Source organism: Leptopilina boulardi, unplaced genomic scaffold, assembly GCF_019393585.1.
Source record: "Leptopilina boulardi isolate dan_hultmark-lab unplaced genomic scaffold, ZJU_Lbou_2.1 LbouV2_371, whole genome shotgun sequence".
Lineage (NCBI taxonomy): Eukaryota > Metazoa > Arthropoda > Insecta > Hymenoptera > Figitidae > Leptopilina > Leptopilina boulardi.
Genome location: NW_026137942.1, coordinates 1,291,430 through 1,309,843, shown reverse-complemented (window position 1 = coordinate 1,309,843; position 18,414 = coordinate 1,291,430). Strand labels below are relative to the sequence as shown.

Genomic DNA, 18,414 nt, shown 5'->3' with positions numbered 1-18,414 from the left:
TTTTAAGTTTTTTTCGTTATATTTATAGCTTTGTTCTTACATTTTTTAAACTCCTTCATTTTATGAATAATCTCCTTAACTTTCTTATTTTTTAAGAATTTTCTTTTCTTAACATTTCTATAGTGTGTTTTACAAAACTTAAGTTATTAGGATTTTTATACTTATTAAACTGCTTAATTTATTAAAAATTTGTTGGCTTATATTTTTCTCATCTTTTTGATAATTTACTTTACATTTTAAATTTTTTATTCATGATTTTTAGATATTTTAAAAAGTATTCTACATTTTTAAAAATTTGTGAATTATTTTTTAATAAATCTTGTTATTTTCTCTTATCCCTAGATTTATTCTTTTATTTATATTTTTATATATTTTGAACCATAAAAAAATTATTGCAAACTTGTTTTGCTTATCACTACAAAAAAATAAAATATCAATAAAAATTAATTTATTTATAAATTATTTAATTTTATTAGTGAAAGTAATACTTTTTTTTATTTACAATGAAGATTCAAAAACAGAAATTTAAACAAGCCTATTGCCAGATATATCCTGGACGAAAGATCCGGATAATATGTCAGGAATATTGCGAGCACGATGCTGGCACAGTCGGTCTTGTCATAAAGTAGGTGGCACAAAAGGCGATTCAGATTCTTGTTCTTCACAAGAGTCTGCTTTACTTCGTACTTCTGCTTCTGGAACAGGAGTTATAAACCAAGGTTGTGTTAATAATATTCTTCTTTTGATCTAAAAAAAAGATGAATGTATTGAATTGTATTAAGATTTAAATATATAATAATAATACCTCTGAAAATTTTTCCATTTGTTTTTTATTTTTTTTTTTGAAGGAACGACATTACATGCCATTTCTCGACATGTTTTAACTTCATTGATATTATTAAAAATGAGTTGATTTTTTTCATAATAAGATTGTGATCAACGTTATAAACATAACGTCAGATCTGCTAAGTCAAGATTTAAATGTTCACAGACAGCAAATATGTGCCTGATAAAAAAACAGTGATAATTACCTAAATTTTATGCAATACATATTTATTTTTTTATTCAAATTTTTCTTAATTAATTATAATTAACAGAAACAACTGTTTAACCCTTTAACGCCCAGCGGTTTCGAGCGAAACCACTTTTGATTTCAAACCTTCATAACTTTCACAAAAATTGGAATATTTTCGGTTTCCAAATACCCAACACCTACAAATTTATCCTACTTTGTAAAAAAAATTTATATTGCAATAAAAAATTAACATTTTTTTAATTATTACACTAATAAAAAAAGAAATTTTGTGGCAAGATTTACAAAAAAAACCAGAAAATCAAAAATTGAATAAATTTAAGCTAATGAAAATGACTACTCGGGGGTTTTTGGGGTCGCTGATTACGAATCTGCAGTTAGTTTTTCAAAATTCAAAATGGCGGATCCAATATGGCGGACAAATTTTTCAAATTGGTCGGATTCATTTGAAACTTGTTACTCGGGGGTTTTTGGGGTCGCTGATTACGAATCTGCAGTTAGTTTTTCAACATTCAAAATGGCGGATCCAATATGGCGGACAAATTTTTAAAACTTGATGGATTTTTATAAAAATATGTTTCTGGGGGTTTGTAATTTGCCTACTTATTTGTAGTTACCGAGTTCAACCACGAGGAGGTTACAGAACTTTGATCTCATTTTTTTTGAATTTTTTATATTTTTGTATTTTTTTTGTTGGTTTTCTGAGTTTTTTTTTGTTTTTAATTTTTTTTGTTTTTTTGGGTTTTTAAATTTTTTTTGTTTACTTACTTTTGTTTATTATTCTGAATGAAACGTGGAAAAGCAAGGATTAAGGGAAACTTTTGTTTACTATTTGGAATGAAATAAGGCAAAGCGAGGACTAAGGCATAGCGGAACATTGCATTTAGTACAAGTTACTTTAGTCCTAGCAACTTTGCCTTTCATGCTGCAAAATTTGCATCGTCGGCTGCTAGAATCCTTTTTTGGCAAATGCTTATTTTCAGTTGTCCTAACCTCTTCTGAAACCTTTAATCTTTTGTTATGGATTGTAATAGGGCGTCCGATTTTTGCGCAAGAAGAAAAGTTACCAATCAACTGTTTTGCCAAATTTAGGTGAAAGTGAAGTTGATTCAACGAGTTATTTTTTCTATGAGTTTTACACAGAATATGTGCATTCACTACTGCTAAATCAATAACAAAATACCATATTCTGTGCCACCATTTTTTCGACCTTTTACCTGCAGCGTAACGTTCTTTTAGCTGATCAAAGCGATCTACACCTCCCATATATTTGTTATAATCTGCAATCGCTTCTGGACATGAAATGTTACTTCTAGAGCCGTCTCTATTTTTCCTTTTTAGTTCAGTGACAAATGCAGGATCATGTGCTGTGCTCAAAACTGTAACAGGCTTAGAGTCCATCCACTTTATGGCTGCAACACATCCCTGCGTTCGATATTCAAATTCCCCTCTAATCATCTTTTTCTTTTCTTTCATGATGTCCGGTAAGCCTACTCGATTTGTCCTAACAGTACCAAGAGCAAAAATTTTCTTGGCTTTCAACTCTTTTATTAATTGAACAGACGTAAAAAAATTGTCGAAAGCAACTAAGGCCCCAGAGTTTCGCAATTGCTTGGTCAAATGAAGGACAACACGTTCTCACAATGTGTCACATGAAAAATCAGTTGAACTTGACTTACCCGTATAGATATCAATTGTTAAGACGTAACAAGTCTTCGAATCACATAGACACCAAACTTTATAGCCTCGTTTTATAGGCTTCATTGGCATGTATTGCTTCAGGGATGAACGCCCTTTGAATGGTATCATAGATTCGTCGACTGACAAAGTATTGGAATGTTGATAACATTTTTTTATGTTTTTATTAATCTCATTAATGAGAGGTCTAACTTTATGTAACTTGTCGAAGTCTGGATGTCCATTAGGTACCGCGGTATTATTGGAATTCAGGTAAATGTTTGACGTAATTTCCAAAAAGCGATTGCGAGTCATAACCTCTGCTACTGCTGGTACTCTTAGAAATGTATCCGTGCTCCAATAATCCCTCACAGACGGTAGGCGATGAATGCCCATGACGATATCCAGTCCAATCCATGCTTTCAATTCATCAGCACTTATATCTTTCCACCTTATGTCCTCACTTGATGATGCCTTGGCCTTAGCATACTTATTAGTCTCGAGAACTATCGAGTCCACCATGTTTTTAGTAAATAAATTTAAAAAATATTTACTTTCTGGAGAACCCGGAGCAAACTGCAAATGGACTTCTACGTCCGTTTCGAAATTGTCATTTTCTTTTATAAAAGAGGTTTTATTTTGGGACCACTGGTCGCTCACAATATCAATAATTTCATCATCGTCGGAATCAACAGAACTACTTGAATCAGAATGTGATTCACTAACATCTATATTTTCAACATCGTCCTCATCTGATGTTTCACCATCATGTTCTGAATCTTCCGGATTATCAGGGAGTTAAAAAAAAATTTCAGAATCTTTTTTCGACCGAAGTGAATAGCAAAACCCTTTTTGATTCATAATTATGTTGAAAATTATGACATACAAGAGGGGAAAAAAATGTTTTACAAAGAAACTAGTGACAATAATGATTGTCACTATTCCTGATAATCGAAAAAACAAATTTCTAAAGCAGAAACGAGAAAATCGGAAAAACAAACGCCTTACGCATAAACGAGATCAAAGTGAAATCTTTATCGAAAAAGTCGAAAAAACAAATGCCTAACGCACAAGCGAACTGAAAGTGAATTATCTGATGAAAATCAGAACAACAAATGCCTAACGCATAAGCGCACTAAAAGTGAATTCTCTGATGAAAATCAGAAAAACAAACGCCTAACGCATAAACGAGATCAAGGTGAAATGCTTGTCTCAAATCGAGAAAATCGGAACTAAAAATTTCTAACGGTTATATATATAGCAAATAAAGTACAATAATTTGTTCTGCATTTTGTACATGACATTCTGAACTTTGAAAATCTGATTTCAGATTCATAATCAGCGACCCCGAAAACCCCCGAATAACAAGTTTCAAAAGAATCAGACCAATTTGAAAAATTTGTCCGCCATATTGGATCCGCCATTTTGAATTTTGAAAAACTAACTGCAGATACGTAATCAGCGACCCCAAAAACCCCCGAGTAACAAGTTTCAAATGAATCCGACCAATTTGAAAAATTTGTCCGCCATATTGGATCCGACATTTTGAATGTTGAAAAACTAACTGCAGATTCGTAATCAGCGACCCCAAAAACCCCCGAGTAACAAGTTTCAAATGAATCCGACCAATTTGAAACATTTGTCCGCCATATTGGATCCGCCATTTTGAAATTTTAAAAACTAACTGTAGATTCGTAATCAGCAACCCCAAAAACCACCGAGTAACAAATTTCAAACGAATCCGACTGTTCCAAAAAAGTCGGGTGTTAAAGGGTTAAAGTTTCTTGACACATCCCTGAATATTCACTCACTAATAGCTTTTTAATGGACCCCTCTAAGGCGGAATGTGCTAATTGCTTTCCATCTTAGAGGAGTTTGACTGTATTAATATGAAAATATTTTTACCTCATTTGAAAAATTATTGAAGAAAAAAAAAGAGTTAATAATTTATAAAATTGACATCACTATAAATCAATACGTTTTAAATCAATAAAATATGTAATAAAATGTAAGAAATTAATTGTAAATTGTTTAATAAATGATAAAAAAAATATTATAAAATACCTGCAAGACTCATTGAAATGTAGCTATTGCAGTCGCATATAGTTTCTGAGACTATATGAGCAATATCTCCTCGTTAAAGTTTAAAAAATCCATCGTGATAAGTTTCATTAGAAATTCTATATTGCGTTTTTTTTGTAATTCCTTATAAAGGAATTTAAAAGCATAATTAGCCAAATATTTACTTAAAAAATCCTCTGGACTATCAATTAGAAAAGGCATAGCTTTCTTTTTAAGGCATGAATAAGCAGCTGTAACGTCGTGTTCTGTATTCCGAGTTGTCATTAAAATAAAGAAATCATTGAAGAATTTTTTTAATGTTGTGAATCTAGCTATAATAGATTTGATTTTTCCATTTAATGATTCCAATCTGTTGTTTGTTTTATTTGAGAAGGTTTGTTTTAAAAAATCGCCACAAATGCTCCAATCAAGCTCCAATCTTCCCTCAAGTTATGCCAATTTTTATTAAAATAATCAAGAATGGGTTTAGAAGATTTTTCCTCGAGTCTCCTATATAAGTCCAAATATTTGTTTTCCTTTTTAGCGTAAATCATTTTTCGAATGATAGTTTTAGCCGCATTTTTTTGTGCACAAGTGATTCACAATTTTTCAGTTGTGAACTCTCTGTTAACCCTAGAAGGAGTATATGAATTTTCTCACCCTCTAAAGGTTAACTGGGGTGTCTAGACACCCCAATTTGAAACTTGTATAAAAAGGTTTCTATTTGACATAAAACTAATTGTATATAGTGATTTTATTGGTTTTTTAGTAACGAAAACAATAGTTTTATTGATTTAAAAAAAAGTTGAAAAAAACTTGCAAAAACGAAAAATTTATCTAGACATCCCAGTTACTCCTTCTAGGGTTAAAAGTTCTCTCTGTGTAGAAAAGGCAAATTAAAACCTTCGAATCAGGTAAACTTTGTTTAATTATGTCTCTTTCAGTGAAGTTTTTGTCGGCCACAACGGTCCTACTGATTTGTGTCCAGGAAGGGTATTTCTCTTTGAAAACATCTATAAACCATTGGATGTTTTCTTTAGATTCCTTCATAAGGATACAACCAGAAACAATTTCCGTCTGTCCTTGTGAATTTTTAATAACGGTTCAATATAATGGCGCTCTTAAAAGCTTGTAGGTGGCATCAATACCAACAAACTCAGGAAAAGCACTCATTGACGATTTCATATCTTCTCTCTGCTAAAAATAAAATCAGAAATCAGTCTCAAAACGTAAGAAATGCTGACTTGAGACTATTTTGATTTTTTATGATACTGCTGACTAATTTTGACTTAAATGGTTTTTATGGGCCTGACGTTTTCTGAAAAGTGACTATTTCTCACTACATTTTATTTTTTTGTAAAAAGGGTTCCAAAAGAGGTACCAAGACCACTCCGACCCACCATATTAACTCTTTTATGTTAAGAAAGTCATTAAATTTGTAAAAAAAATCTTCTTCTATATTAAAAAAACATTTTTTTAAATGTTATATTTGTAATTTTTAGATTTTAACAATTCCAATGATATAAAACTTTATGTAAAAACTTTAAAATTACATAATGATTATGCAACAATCTACTGCGTTCTTCATCGATCCACGAGCCAAGTGATCCACCGTTCAGGGTAATCATTTTATATTTTTAATATTTTGTTTCAAAATTCGATAGTCCGGTTTTGATAGGACAAGATAATAAAAAAAATTATTTTTATTAAACTTGCTTCAAAGCGGTTTTGGTACAAATTGATAACTGTATCAATTTGTACCGGCCAGCCGATACGCTAACGTTTGATTAATAAATAAATATTAAAACAAACGCGCGTCACACTAGCATTTATACATAAAAGTATTATTGATGGTCCTTTACAAGGTTACCACGGCAGACACTTTATTGGCCAGAACAGTAAACGAAACAAGCGTTTATACTGACGGCTCGTTCAAAAATTTATTATTTTTTGAAAACAACAAAACAAAATATTTTGTGTTTTCAATTTTTTTTATTTTATTGTAAAACAGACGATGCTTTGAGGAGCATACATTTTAACTGTAATACGTTAATGATCCTTCCGCAGGTTCACCTACGGAAACCTTGTCACGACTTTTACTTCCTCTAAATGATCAAGTTTGGTCATCTTCCCGGCAACATCGGCAATGCCGAAACACTGCCGCGCACCAGTCCGAAGACCTCACTAAATCATTCAATCGGTAGTAGCGACGAGCGGTGTGTACAAAGGGCAGGGACGTAATCAACGCGAGCTTATGACTCGCGCTTACTGGGAATTCCTCGTTCATGGGGAATAATTGCAATCCCTAGCACGAAGGAGGTTCAGCGGGTTACCCGGGCTTTCGGCCAGGGAAGACACGCTGATTCCTTCAGTGTAGCGCGCGTGCGGCCCAGAACATCTAAGGGCATCACAGACCTGTTATTGCTCAATCTCGTACTGCTAGAAGCCGCCTGTCCCTCTAAGAAGATTTATTTGTACGTTGGCAGTAAAAACCCACCGACCGAAGCCGGGGGCCTTCAAGATACCATAAGGTACGCCTATTTAGCAGGCTAGAGTTATCTAGCCTATCTGTCTCGTTCGTTATCGGAATTAACCAGACAAATCGCTCCACCAACTAAGAACGGCCATGCACCACCACCCACCGAATCAAGAAAGAGCTCTCAATCTGTCAATCCTTCCGGTGTCCGGACCTGGTGAGGTTTCCCGTGTTGAGTCAAATTAAGCCGCAGGCTCCACTCCTGGTGGTGCCCTTCCGTCAATTCCTTTAAGTTTCAGCTTTGCAACCATACTTCCCCCGGAACCCAAAAGCTTTGGTTTCCCGGAAGCTGCCCGCCGAGTCATCGGAGGAACTTCGGCGGATCGCTAGCTGGCATCGTTTATGGTTAGAACTAGGGCGGTATCTGATCGCCTTCGAACCTCTAACTTTCGTTCTTGATTAATGAAAACATTTTTGGCAAATGCTTTCGCTTCTGTCCGTCTTGCGACGATCCAAGAATTTCACCTCTAACGTCGCAATACGAATGCCTCCACCTGTCCCTATTAATCATTACCTCGGGTTTCTTAAAACCAACAAAATAGAACCGAGGTCCTATTCCATTATTCCATGCACAGAAAAAGAAAAAGGAAAAAAAAAAAAAAACATGCTTTATGTATACTACACTCAGCGTAGTATACATTTCCCCACTGTTCCTCAACTTAATATACCAGTGGAATTTGGACTTTATACTTTAAGTTTTCTCGAGCATTTCAATTTTTTCATATATCTTTCCCTGCGTTATTAGCTATAGATAAATAAATAAATAAATAAATATATATACATTATAAATTTTCTTCTAAGGCTTCCAGAGCTTCCTTTGTTTTTAAACATTCTTCAGCAAATTTTTCAAATGCTTTAAAATAAATACTTTTACTTACTAAGTCTTGCTCAGTAAAATTTTGGTTTCCAATTTTGTTTATGAGTTCCAGTCTCATATTTTCGTATCTATTGCAATGTTTTAATACATGTTCTGGTGAGTCCGGCTCACCACAATTACAATTATGTTCATCTTCGCTTATTATTTTGAATCTACTCTTGAAAGTCTTAAAGTTACCATGCCCAGTGATGAATTGCGCTGTATAACGACTAGGTCGTATCCAACTGCTCTTCATTCTGGTCTTAATATTCCATGCACAGAATATTCAGGCAAATGATAGCCTGCTTTAAGCACTCTAATTTGTTCAAAGTAAACGTACCGGCCCACCTCGACACTCAATGAAGAGCACCGCGATAGGATATTAGTTGGACCGCTCCCGAAGGAGCTAAGCCCACCGGTAGGACGTCTCACGAGCATGTCACTTAAACACCGCGAGCGGCGAATCGACAGCGTGCGACACAGATTCAACTACAAGCTTTTTAACCGCAACAACTTTAATATACGCTATTGGAGCTGGAATTACCGCGGCTGCTGGCACCAGACTTGCCCTCCAATTGATCCTCGTTAAAGGATTTAAAGTGTACTCATTCCGATTACGGGGCCTCGGATGAGTCCCGTATCGTTATTTTTTTTCGTCACTACCTCCCCGTGCCGGGAGTAAGTAATTTGCGCGCCTGCTGCCTTCCTTGGATGTGGTAGCCGTTTCTCAGGCTCCCTCTCCGGAATCGAACCCTGATTCCCCGTTACCCGTTACTACCATGGTAGGCGCAGAACCTACCATCGACAGTTGATAAGGCAGACATTTGAAAGATGCGTCGCCGGCGCGAAGACCGTGCGATCAGCACAAAGTTATTCAGAGTCACCAAAGTAAACGGTGGACGAGCAAAGCCCGTCACCGATTGGTTTTGATCTAATAAAAGCGTTCCTTCCATCTCTGGTCGGAACTCTGGTTTGCATGTATTAGCTCTAGAATTACCACAGTTATCCAAGTAAATGTGGGTACGATCTAAGGAACCATAACTGATTTAATGAGCCATTCGCGGTTTCACCTTAATTTGGCATGCACTTAGACATGCATGGCTTAATCTTTGAGACAAGCATATGACTACTGGCAGGATCAACCAGGGAGCTTTGAATATATATCTTTAAAAGTATATAAAATTTATATACTCTCTTAGACACTCAAGCTTTTAAATTTATTATTTTTTGTCACATGAGCGAGAGAGTATATAATGAGGAGGGTCTTTTAACACCGTAGAAACAATTTTGTCTAGCGGTAAGAAGCACACACATCAATATAAAACTGCTCTCCTTATAAATTTTTTGTTTTTATTTTATAAGGGCATTTCGTTCAATATATTTTCAGATTGTATCGCCCTCATAACTGACACAAATCCGACAAGGTACTTTCAAAATCGTACTCTCATATATGATATATATAAGGTTATATATACCCAACGATAGACTTTGAAAAAGTCGTCTTGTTAATGTCATTAGACATTATATCGTTTATTATTTTTGACTATCGCTCGGAATCGAGTGAGTCGATGCTCTGTTGTTAAAGTAATATAAAAATTTCAAAATGAAAAAATATATACTTAGACGCCCAAGGCGCTCGTCACATATGAGCCATTCGGTCTTAGACACCGACTCGTGACAATGCTGTGCTTACAAGGATCCGAACCATCAAAAAAAGTGTATCGCGATTAATGGTCAAATACATTGATTCATATATAAGGAATCTTCTAAATATATAGTATTTCAATAAAGGTCGAAAAAAAATGGAATTTTTTTTTCAATTTTTTAAAAAAATTATTAATATATTTTTCAATACTAATTGGTGCGCATTGCTTTTACATACTATATTTTAAAGTTGTTATTTGTCTTTTAGAACTAATGATAAATATAAAGTATTTGGTGCGCATTGCTTATTTGTAACTTCATTATAGAGCATTTGATGCGTATTGCTTTTACATAAAAATATTACAGAGTTGGCAAATATCATCATTTAGTACAAATAATAAGTTTTAAAGTATTTGGTGCGCATTGGTTTCCTTTAATATGTATATTGCAGAGTTGGCATTCATCATTTAGTAGTAATAAGTAAAAAAAATAAAAAAAAAAAAACAAGTGAATAAATAAGGAAAGTAATAAATAAGGAAGTAATTAATTATTAGGTCAAGGGATAAAATGAAGGAAGGGAAAGGAATAAAGGAGGAAGATAGTCTGAAATTATGTGATTTGTGTCATATGACATCCTGTAGCATTCGATTATCTAGCCGTCTAAGAAATTATGGAACATTTCCATTGATGTTCTAATGGCTATTAATGAAATAGTTTTGCAATTTGCTACTGTCAAACCACATTTCTTTAGCGTAATTATATAGCCAGCAATTGCAGACGGGGTCGTCCACAAACCAAGGCCCAGCGTTGGACCTCCGCGGTTTTAAGTTTTATTTTTATTCTATTTAGCATCTTATTATGAAAAGTAATATCGATACCCACACTTTGAGCAAACATCCTGATTATTTTGATGTTTTTTTCCGAATTTGCCACCCATCTTGCTATTATATCTTGCGATTGCGACATTTTATGCCAGTTCTTTAATTTTGCAATCGTTACAATGTTCTTTATTCTAGGTAATCCGATGCCTCCATCTCTTTTCCTAGAATAGAGCAAACCATCTGTTGTTGTGGCCTGTAAGTGAAGGATGTTTTTCACTTTCATTTTTACAAGGCGGTCCAAATCCTCCAACATTGTCAGGGTAGTATTTCCAATGATCAGGCTGTACAGGAAGTGGGGTATGACATATCTAGTAATGAGAAGTATCTTCTTCATTGGCTTGAGCGATAAACCTGCGGTTCTATTAAGAGCCATAGCAAGTTCATCCCTACAGTCATTCTTAGCGATACCTCTCCAGGGGCCGATTCTGCTGCCCAGGTATCGCATGAATTTAGAAGGTTCTACGTAAGCGATTGCGGATCCATCAAATATAATTTGGGGATCAACAACCGTCCACGTATCCTTATAGCTGTTAATTTGAAAGCAGAAGCACTTCTTAATAGAGATACTCATCCCCACCTCGGCTAATTTTAATTTAATTAGTTTTAGTAGTTTGATGGCTTGATTTTTGTCTCTCGCGAGGACAGCAAGATCGTCTGCAAAGGCCAATATTGGAACTTTGCCTGTCCCTGTACTTATGCCATCACCCACATAGTTACTCCCGCCGTTTACCAGCGCTTGTTTGAATTTCTTCACGTTTTAGAGTTGGCATATATCATTTAATACAATAAGTAAGTTTTAAAGTATTTGATGCGCATTGCTTTCCTATAATATGTATATTGCAGAGTTGGCATTCATCATTTAGTAGTAATAAGTGAATTTTAAAGTATTTGGTGCAAATTGCTTATATATAAAATATTACTGAGTTGGCATTTATCATTTAATACTAATAAGTGAGTTTTAAAGTATTTGAAGCGCATTGCTTTCCTATAACACAGGCACACAAAAAAAAAGTTGTCTGTTTCTTGAACTAGACATATATTTCCTATAGTATTTTGGCCCGCTGAAACCGAATCTGTGCTCAGAATTGCTCCATCACCCTCAGTTTTTTTTTAAATCGACCAAAACCACCCTTAAATGGACAAATTCACACTTCGGAGATAAAAAATAAATCAACTTATTTTTTTAAAAAATCGAATTTTACATCTAAGAAACTTTACTCCACTAACTCTAAAACAAAGCCAGCATTGATCCAGCACCCCCTGAATTTTTTCAATTGAAAAAACTACCCCTAATCTGCAGAATCAAATTAAGGAGATAAAACAATAAAATAACTGATTGACAAATTTTATAACCAGATATTTTTACTCCAGCAATGCAGAAACAAAGCCAGAAATGCTCCCTTACCCACTAAATTTTTTTTTTATTCAAAAACCACCCTTAAATAGAAAAATTCAAATTTAGGAAGTAAAAAAATATTAAATTATCGGCTTTTTTTCAAAACAGAACCTTACATGTATGTAGTTTTGCTCTACTAACTCAAAAAAATAAAGCCAGCATTGATCCAGCACCCCTTAATTTTTTTAATTGAAAAAACTACCCCTAATCTGCAGAATCAAATTCAGAAGATAAAACAATAAAATAACTGATTGACAAATTTTATAACCAGATATTTTTACTCCAGCAATGCAGAAACAAAGCCAGAAATGCTCCCTTACCCACTAAATTTTTTTTTAATCAAAAACCACCCTTAAATAGAAAAATTCAAATTTAGGAAGTAAAAAAATATTAAATTACCGGCTTTTTTTCAAAACAGAACCTTACATGTATTTAGTTTTGCTCTACTAACTCAAAAAAATAAAGCCAGCATTGATCCACCACCCTCTGAATTTTTTTAAATCGAAAAAACTACCCCTAATCTGAAGAATCAAATTCAGGATGTAAAACAATAAAATAACTGATTGACAAATTTTATAACCAGATATTTTTATTCCAGCAATGCAGAAACAAAGCCAGAAATGCTCCCTCACCCTCTAAATTTTTTTAAATCGAAAAAACCACTCTTAAATAGAAAAATTCAAATTTAGGAAGTAAAAAAATATTAAATTATCGGCTTTTTTTCAAAACAGAACCTTACATGTATGTAGTTTTGCTCTACTAACTCAAAAAAATAAAGCCAGCATTGATCCAGCACCCCTTAATTTTTTTAATTGAAAAAACTACCCCTAATCTGAAGAATCAAATTCAGGATGTAAAACAATAAAATAACTGATTGACAAATTTTATAACCAGATATTTTTACTCCAGCAATGCAGAAACAAAGCCAGAAATGCTCCCTCACCCTCTAAATTTTTTTAAATCGAAAAAACCACTCTTAAATAGAAAAATTTAAATTTAATAAGTAAAAAATATTAAATTACCGGTTTCTTTAAAAACAGAACCTTACATGTTTGTAGTTTTGCTCCACTAACTCAAAAACAAAGCCAGCATTGATCCAGCACCCCCTGAATTTTTTTAATCAAAAAAACTACCTTTAATTTGAAGAATCAAATTTAGGAGGTAAAACAATAAAATAACTGATTAAAAAAGTTTATAACCAGGTATTTTTACAATGCGGAAACAAAGCCAGAAATGCTCCCGCACCCTCTAAAATTTTTTTAAATCGAAAAAACTACCAAAGAATCAAACTTAGAAGGTAATTTAATATAATTATATTGTGTTATCTCCTAAGTTTGATTCTTCAGGTTAAGGGTAGTTTTTTTGATTAAAAAAAATCACAGGGTGATGGATCAATGCTGGCTTTATTTTTTTGAGTTAGAAGAGCAAAACTACATACATGTAAGATTCTGTTTTCCAAAAAACCGGTAATTTAATATTTTTAACTTATGAAACTTGAATTTTTCTATTTAAGGGTGGTTATTTCGATTTAAAAAAAATTTAGAGGGGAGGGAGCATTTCTGTCTTTGTTTCTGCCTTCTGGAGTAAAAATACCTGGTTATAAAATTTGTCAATCAGTTATTTTATTGTTTTACCTCCTGAATTTGATTCTGCAGATTAGGGGTAGTTTTTTCAATTAAAAAAATTCAGGGGGTGCTGGATCAATGCTGGCTTTGTTTTTGAGTTAGTGGAGCAAAGTTTCGTATATGTAAAATTCGATTTTGTAAAAAAATAAGTTGATTTATTTTTTATCTCCGAAGTGTGAATTTGTCCATTTAAGGGTGGTTTTGGTCGATTTAAAAAAAAACTGAGGGTGATGGAGCAATTCTGAGCACAGATTCGGTTTCAGCGGGCCAAAATACTATAGGAAATATATGTCTAGTTCAAGAAACAGACAACTTTTTTTTTTGTGTGCCTGTGTAATATGCATATTCAAGAGTTGGCATTTGAATATTCTGAATATTTACATTGCAGGAGAATATAAAAATTAAAAGTGTATCGAAATAATGCTGTGAAACCATGACTGAAGGTCATGTGAAAAGGTTATAATAAAATTAATTATATTTTTAAATATTATCTATTAATTAAAAATTCACAAATTTGCGAAAATTAATTTTTAAATTTTTTATTTATTAATAAACAATTATATTAGTATTGTTAAAGACAAGAAAAAGCGTTTAAAAATAATTAAGAAAATAATTTTAATATATTAAAATAAGAAATGAAAGTGAACACAAAAATTCTATTTTTTAAACATTTAAATCAAAATTATTATTAAAAAATTATTTGTTATAATTAAAAATGTATTAATTAATGAAAAATTAATATTTAAATATTTTATTTTTTGTAAAAGATTGTGGCCTTTACAAAATGGTTTTTAAAGTTGAAATAAAATTTTTTAAAAATTATTATTTCTATTCGAAATAAAATTGACTAAATAGACAGAAAAAAATGCTTGTAATATATTTATTTGTGAAAATTTGTAAAATTTAATTATTTTCAAAATGTTGAATTACAATTCTTTAAAAATTCGTTTTTTTTAAATTTTACTAAAATTAATTAATAATTAATTATTTTTGAAAATTCAAATATTTAAAAAAAAATTGAATTAAAATATTTTTTAAAATCTAATTTTTGTAAATACCTACTTTAAATAAAAAATTTTTAAATACATACAAAAAAATTATATTAATTAGAAATAGGATAAGTAAATTAAACAATTGATATAAACACATTTATCACAAAATTTAAGTAAACACAAAAACGTATAATATAATTCTGTTTGACAGAAATAAATGATATCTCAAGTTCAGGTCACCAGAAAAATAAAATTCGACCAGATTATTAAAAAATAAGCTTGTCTTTATTGATATGAGCTAAAATTTTGTACATAGGATAAAAATAAAAAAAAATGTCTGACTTTTCATTTTTGACATTTTTTAAAAATATTTATAGTTAAAAAAGTAAACGAAATTTTAAGAAATAATTGTCTACTTTTTTTAAGCACTAAATACATATTTTTAAAAAATGTCAAAAATGAAAAAAGTCAGCCATTTTTTTTAATTTCATCATACGTACAAAATTCTAATCAATAACAATAGAGACAAGCTTACTTTTTAATAATCTGGTCGAATTTTATTTTACTGATGTCCTGAACATGAGATATCATGTCCACCAGTTTCAAGTATGGATAATTTTCGTCGGCCATTATTTCATCGAAAAAAATAAAATGAAATGGTTTTTAATAGTTTAAAACCTCTTCTTTTATATGTGAAACATTTATTTCTGTCAAACAGAATTATACTATGTTTTTGTGTTTACCTAAATTTTGTAATAAATGTGTTTATATTAATTGTTTAATTTACTTATCCTATTTCTAATTAATATAATTTTTTTGTATGTATTTAAAATTTTTTATTTAAAGTAGGTAGGGTAAAAGGTACAGTGACCGACACCCAGACAGTGAACGACACCTGCTATTAAAAACGATAATAACTATAAAAATAATAATATTTAATTAAATATCACTAGTAAATTAATTAATATACAATATTTAAAAACTTATACAGTTTATACAAAATTTTATATGTTTATATTTTCCTCAATATTTAATACTTTCTAGAAAACTAACCTCAAAAAATTTGATTTATTGATTACAAATTTTATAAATATGAAAAAATTGTTAAATAATTATATTTTAAAAGCAACTTTTTTTGTACATTAAGTCTGAATAATAAAATTTATGATAATACTAATAAATATCATGTTACTTAAATAGAAGTTTAAATATTTTTTATTTTATTAAAGGGTGTCGTTCACTGTTTTCATACCATACATTTTTAAATTAATATTATAAACTCATATCAAGGTGTTTTTTAATTTTAAACTTGTGTACTATAAATTTTAACCCAAATCTTTTATTTAAAATTTATTTTATAACTAAATCTTTAATAAATTACGATAAAATGTCATTTAAAGTTGAAAGTATGCCCAGGGTGTCGGTCACTGTACCCCTTACCCTGTTGAAAATTCCTATGTGAGAACACATATGGGATCCCATCCAGGATCTCTTGTGAGTTCTTATGTGGGTTCCCATACAGGTTCACACATAAGATCCTGTATGAAAAGGTTCCTGGGATGAACTTGCGTGAGATCAAGCGCACGATCTTATGTCTCTGTAAAAGCAATAACACAGGATCCCATGAGGTTTCCTGTGTAGGTTCCTATATGAACAACACGATAAATAGGAACACACATGGGATATTATCCGAGATCTTGTATGAGTTCTTACATAGGTTCTCACATATAAGAATTTAACAATACTTATATAATTGTTTATTAATAAATAAAAGATTTAAAAATTAATTTTCGCAAATTTGTGAATTTTTAATTAATAGATAATATTTAAAAAAATAATTAATTTTATTATAACCTTTTCACATGACCTTCAGTCATGGTTTCACAGCATTATTTCGATACACTTTTAATTTTTATATTCACCTGCAATGTGAATATTCAGAATATTCAAATATCTCCGTGAAAAAAATTTTCAAATGAGCCCGCCCTTTTAGGTCGATAAGTAGGATTACTTGTCTATCAGCAAGTTGTAGAGCCTGTGGAAGATTTTCTTTTTCTGCCAGATATCTGTAGTGTAGTGGTTAGGGTCTTTAGCTAGCGCGCGGCGAACGTAGGTTCAATCCCCAGCACCCCAAAATTTGTTTTCAAAAGTTCTTGCTCAATCAAGCATGCAGTGCTTGATTCAATGTGAAACAAAGCACTTCACAGTCGATGACGTGTATACTCGTCATGGCATAAGTGGGCTCAAACTGTCGATGACGTGTATACACGCAAGAAGATTTGTGGCTATATAAACAGACATAATTGTCCCAAAATTGTTACTCGGGGGTTTTCGGGGTTTCTGATTACGAATCCGATGTCAGTTTTTTAAAATTCAAAATGGCGGATCCAATATGGTGGACGACTTTTTCAAAATTTGATGCGATTCGCTTGAAACTTGTTACTCGGGGGTTTTCGGGGTTGCTGATTAAGAATCCGAAGTCAGTTTTTTAAAATTTTTTAAATTTAAAATGGCGGATCCAATATTGCGGACGACTTTTTCAAAATTTGATCGGTTTCGCTTGAAACTTATTACTCGGGGGTTTTCGGTGTCGCGGATTACAAATCCGATGCCAGTTTTCCAAAATTTTGAAAATTCAAAATGGCGGATTGTTTTTTACTGTCTTGATTCACGTTTGTCATTGTCTGTACAGTACTGTGACTGTCTTTTTCGCTGAAGGCGATTGACTTTCAATTGTTTTCGTCATTGCGTTGTTTCTGTGTCGAATGTGTTATTTTTATGCTTCTTTTCACTTTAAAAAATTGTCTCATCTTTGTTTTACTAAATCGATTAGCAATTGTTTTTTTACAGTCTCGATTCCCGTTTGTCATTGTCTGTACAGTACTGTCACTGTCCTTTTCGTTGAAGGCGATTGACTGTCAATTGTTTTCGTCATTGCGTTGTTTCTGTGTAGAATGTGTTATTTTATGCTACTTTTTACTTTAAAAAATTGTCTCATCTTTGTTTTCCGTAATCGATTAGCAATTGTTTTTTACAGTCTCGATTCCCGTTTGTCTTGCTATTGTGCATTGTCTGTACAGTACTGTCACTGTCTTTTTGGTTGAACGCGAATGACAATCGTTATATTCACTCCGATCTTTACGTGTCGAATCTAGTTAGTCTTTTTTTTTCTCAGAACATAGTTTTACACTTTTAGAAAAAAAGAAATGTTGAGAAATAAAAGAAAAGGAAATAATTTGTAATGTAAGTTCTGATTCATCAGATGAAAGTAATTCTGACAGCGATGAATCAATTAACGAGTTTTTAATTGATGAGGTTAGTAGTGAAAGCGAGACAAATGACATGCCTCAAAACAGATGTGATGTATCAGATCATGAGTCCTGCGATGAATCTGATTTACCTCTAAAAATACGATTGAAAAATGTTTTAGATGATCTTAAGTGGACAAGCACTGGATGTTTCAATCCTATTATATATCCTTTCTCTGATAATAATTCTGGTCTTCAATCAGGCTCTGGGTTAAATGTTCAAAGTAGTCCGGCAGAGATTTTTAGAGCATTGTGTGATGAAGATTTTATGGGTATGATTTCTGCACAAACAAACATTTATGCAGAAACTAAAAAAGACAATCTTGAAAAAGCGGAAAAATTTAAAAAAAATCTCGAGTATTGAATTTCACTCTAGTAGAAACCGATGAAATGTATGTTTTCCAT

The 18,414-nt window shown here is 32.2% G+C and overlaps 1 pseudogene; it reads right to left on the bottom strand.

Moving 5' to 3' along the window:
* Positions 1-6,821: 6,821 nt before the first annotated feature.
* On the bottom strand, positions 6,822-9,312 carry LOC127287623 (small subunit ribosomal RNA; annotated as a pseudogene).
* Between the last annotated feature and the right edge of the window lie 9,102 nt (positions 9,313-18,414).